At 39.9% G+C, this 4,886-nt stretch overlaps 1 pseudogene; it reads right to left on the minus strand.

Moving 5' to 3' along the window:
- Positions 1–2,660: 2,660 nt before the first annotated feature.
- Positions 2,661–2,837, minus strand: LOC118451973 (annotated as a pseudogene).
- Positions 2,838–4,886: the final 2,049 nt, after the last annotated feature.

Below are 4,886 nucleotides of genomic sequence, written 5' to 3' on the forward strand. Positions count from 1 at the left end.
CCGCCTCATTACAGAGTCAGATGCCTTTTGTGAAGCATAGGAAAATGTCCAGCAAGGAACAAATAGCAGTATGAACACTGATGGAGAAATACATTAATATTCTCAGGCAAGAACAGCCTGTTGCACACTGATCTCCAAGTGGGTTCTGTCTGTAATCAAGAAGTAGCATACGATGATCAAAATACCATATCAAATAAAAACTGCAACAACCAGGTTTGATAAACCAGTGCATGCATATCCAACAACTTCTGTGAAGGAGGAACATAATAGGTTACTAATAGTGGAGGAACAGATTAGGTTGTCTGGATGGGGATCAGTGTTTCTCAAGGGTCCATATTGTGTTTTGGGACCAGTGCCGAGAAGAGATGAGTTTTGTATCAAAAAGAGTACAGTTTCATGGCAATGTCTTTCTCACAGGAGTGACTTCTGTAGTTCAAACATTGTATGAAAACTTTGTCATCTTTACTTACCAGTCACCCATCATGCACTAAAGCTGGATTCTGACTTTCCCAGTGAGCTGTTGTCCTGCAAAGGAAGTAGTGTTTCTTTGGTGTTTGCTTTCTTGCTCATGAAAGCTTGAAACAGTGGGAGATAGGCTTAGTGCTTTACTTGATATTTTCAAGCGCAGCTGCCTTTGTATTAGTTGGGGCATGTTCTTTGGCTTCAATCCAATTATCCAATATATTTTTAGGCCCCTTTAATTCAGTATAGCAGCTGAAAACAAGGTAGCTCATGTGGTATGGTTTAGCTCATAGCAGACCCCACCAGAAGCACTGGGAACCAGCATGTCGGGAAGAAGGATCAGCAGTGAATTACCCTTTTAATGACAGCCTCTTCTGTAGCGTTTGTGGATTTGTTAAATCAATTTAGGCTTCTGAGCCTGATAATACCCAAAGGAAAGCTGGTGACCTTAGTGCCACACTTGAATCCAAGTGCTGAAGCAATGTTACATGGTTCTGAAGATTTACATTGCAATAATTTGGGTATCCTCTCCCGTAGCTAGTACACATATGCTTTATTTTTATACTGGACCTTCTGGATTAAAAAGTTCAGGATCAGGTTGGATTCTTTCTGAATCCATCTCTCCCAAGCATAATCCAGATGTCTTGTAGCTGGCTTTGGTTTAGAACTGTCTTGCCAAAAGAATAGTTCCTTAGAAATCAGGTGTGTCGATGAATTTTTCATTCCCTTATCTTTACCTAAATCTGCTTATTTCAGACTGAAGCTTTATGTAAGTTTGGCAGGAACTGGATCATAATTGAGTTTAGAAGAAGCTGAAACACAGAGACGGTTAGAAAAAAAAGTTTCAATGCTAATATCTACTAAATAAGAAGACAGATGCTAAATGCTAAAGAGTTTACCAAAACCCAACAAAAATTTAGTGCTAAAAGGCTGTACTTCAGAAAAGGAGGGAAATTTCAGAAAACAAACCCCTGCATGGCTATTGCGAGAAGTTGCTGTACACAGACACGAGAAACGAGTTTCCAAAATGTGCATTGCTATGTATGTGTTCTTGTCACCAAATGCAAACTGAATGGGGCACAAGGTTAATGTGCTTCAGACCAAGCTGAAGCAAGCACACAAGGAGTCAGGAGAAAGTGGAGTAACTCCTGGAAATGCTATACAGCGTGCTATTACTGTAGCAAGAAGAGGAAACCCAGACTGCTGCCAGAAATGGACTAGGAATACAGTTCTAACACAAGTACAACCTTATTGCTGCTGACCTAAGAGGTGACATGCTGGCGGTTCTGAGTCTGTAGCTGGTCTATATGGATGTCTATCAAATTAGAGCATCAATGCTGTAAGGAAAAGCAATGATTAAGAAGGTCAAGCTGGGTAAGACCCCTGGGGATATGTTTGCAGCATGAACTACAAGAATGCGATCAGGCATTTTAAGTTATTAATGAGATGTGCTTCTGATATCTTTAAACAGTGCTGATGCTTTTTTTTTTTTTTTTTTTACCTAGGCTGGAATGATGTGGAGAAGAGTGGGATTATGTTTGAGCAGTTCATTAACGTCAGAAAAAAATACATGAGGGCGTTGAACAAGATACTCCTAGTAAAATGCATCCTTGCTTCTTGGTATGCAGTATAGTAGTCATGTCAGGCAATACAGAATTTAACCACATCTAGTGTGGGCAATATGGAGCTTATCGCTTCTCCAGGGGTATCAGACTGGTGTGGCTAATAGATCTTATTTATGGTGAAAGGAAAGAGCAAGAAAACTTATAAAAATTGTGGGTTGTCTTCGGCACAGAGAGTGACAGACTCAGTAAATCAAGACTGCGAGAGAAGAGAGAGTAGAACACTGGCTATCACAAAGGTCTATGAAATCAGAATTGAACCTGATGCACATGGAATGATTTTCGCATAATACAGCAACTTCAAGTGAAACTGGTAGGTAATGGACCCTGAGTGAACTGAAAAAGAAGCTACTACTTAAGTTGCACAATTTATAATTAAGCTGTGGAACTCATTGCCTCGGGTAGAAATGCTAGAAATGGAAAGCAATTAGTTCTGACTCAGGCAGACCTCATAGTGTTTTGTCAGACGGTGGAAGAGTGTTATGGGTACATTATATCGTACATGCCTGACCTATTCTCAGATTTTCTCTAGGCATGTACTCTTGGCATCTACTCTTGGCAGACCCTGTTAGCCAGGGAAAGGTGCAGACAGTCTCTTCCTACCAAAAACTATGCAGCTGAGATTCCTGGGAAATTCCAGGGATCAGCACCTGGAAAATTACAGGGATCCGCACATCTGGAGTGCGAAGGATTGGCTTCACCCTAGAAAGCCCGCTTTCCACGATGACAGTGTCCCCCCTGCCAGGCCAACAAAGAGCTGCTGGGCTAGACAGACCATTGGGCTGATCCTGTATTGCAGTAGTAGTGTCTGTATTTGCTTCTGAAAAGTGGCCCTTGCTTTGTTAGTGTTTCCTCTCTCATAAAATAGAAGTCATTCTTTTGCCTCTGTGCAGTTCATTCTGTTATTTGTAGAATGCTTTCAGGATCCCAGGCGAAAGGGTATTCCAGACGCATGAATTATTACTATCACTATGCAGCATGGTTGTTTTGTTGAGGGCTTTTTTCCAGCTGAAAATGGGTTTGACTGAAAGGAAACATATTTTTGCAAGAAAACTATATTGGTGGAAATTGTTTTTAACTTTGGATAGCAAAGAAAGCCAATAAACCTATTTTTCTTTAAAAAATGGATTTTGTTTTGTGAAAATTATTTTCCCCTTTATTTCAATTAGAAGTATTATTATTTAGGGAAAACTGATGTTTAATTTATCATGGGAAAGTGGTAAAAACCTTAAACAAAATGAACAGGTTTTGGGAAAAAGTAATTTCCTCAGTTGCATTCCATCCATTTGCTTAGGTATTGACAGAAAATTTTCTTTGAAGCTGTCATCTCATTCAGAAAACAGACTCTGAGTTTAATGAAAATTTTCAGCAAATATCTGCTCTGTGTGTAAAATGCATCCCTCTTTTTTTTTTTTTTCCAAGACAGATACGTTTTTGAAAGAGTCATCATACTGCACCTGGAAATTTTCTGTGATAATACAGTATTTTGAAATCTTGGCTAGTGAGTAGAAAAATTCTTACCTTTTCACGTTCCAGTCATGTGGCATATTACTGATGCCTTGCCTTGATTGTTTCGTTTGCAGATAAGAGTTTTGTTTCAATACCCTGGTCATATAAGATGTTTTATTTTCTGATGTAAGCCAAATTAAAATAAGCATTGTTCACATGCTGGAGGGCCTCAAAAAGCTTCAGGCTGAAAAAAAAGGCCAAACCTGTTTCGTCGTATTTACAGCAGTCCTGTCCCTTTTCCCTTCCAATGTTAAGCTGATGCTAAAAGTACCTGTTCAAGCCTATCACATAGTGCTATGAATGGTGAGAGGTTATTGATTTTTTAAACTTCTACGAACTCATGCCATTCTACTTCTCTTAAGAATGGAGCGGGAAAAGCTTTTGTTTACCAACCTTGCAGTTGGTGTTATGGAAACATAAACACTTGAAAGGGAAAGCAAATGGGAATAGTGTTGAAACTGGCATGGATGCAGTGCTAAGCTTCTACCTCAGTAGTGAAGCTTCAGCAACCAGAAGAAACATCTGCAGCAGAAGAAAGTGAGTTTTCTTGTTCTTCAGTCCATGGTGCCCGGCTCAAGGGTATTACCTGCTGGTTGTCAGGACTGTGACTTCTGTGATATGAACGGCTACAAAATCTGGGGACCGTCTTCCTATGGAGTCAGGGCTGTGAGCTGTGTTTAGCATTAGCTGAATGTGAAGGTTGGCCTGGTTATATTTCTTGTTATATTTCTCTTGTTAGGTTTGCCAGATCTGAACTATGAAGAGTGCTATAGACCTCTTCTTTATTTGTCCAGTGTTATTTTGCCTCATGTTATTATGACTGGTTAGTGGGTGTGCAGAAGTTTTGCTGCTTAGTGTGCTCCTTTTCACACAAAAGTATGCTCTTTCATACAGCCAATAAATGCAGAACTGTTCAGCATGAAACAGGTGGGTCAGGCGCCTCCAGTGTAACCTGTGAAATAACTTGAATGCTGTTGTTGAATTGTCTGGAGAGCTCGACATTGAATAGTTTTTCTATTATTCCCAAAGCGCTTTGCCAAAGGAATTACAGATAAAGAAAGCTTGAGTCAAAATCTCCTTTGGTATGACCGTCCCTAACTGTGATGGCATTCCCATAGCAAAAAAAAATGTCCCCATGTGCCCCAAAAGCATTTAAGATGTGTTGATAACTAGCAAGATCAAAAAATGCAGGTCCTATTTCCAGCTCTGCGTGATTAGGCATTGGCAGTGCATTGAAGGCTCTAGATACATCTATGCTTATTTAAAGCTTTAGCCTGAACACTTAGCAGAGGA

This window comes from Egretta garzetta, unplaced genomic scaffold (genome assembly GCF_000687185.1).
Source record: "Egretta garzetta isolate BGI_Z169 unplaced genomic scaffold, ASM68718v1 scaffold693, whole genome shotgun sequence".
NCBI classification, from domain to species: Eukaryota; Metazoa; Chordata; class Aves; order Pelecaniformes; family Ardeidae; genus Egretta; species Egretta garzetta.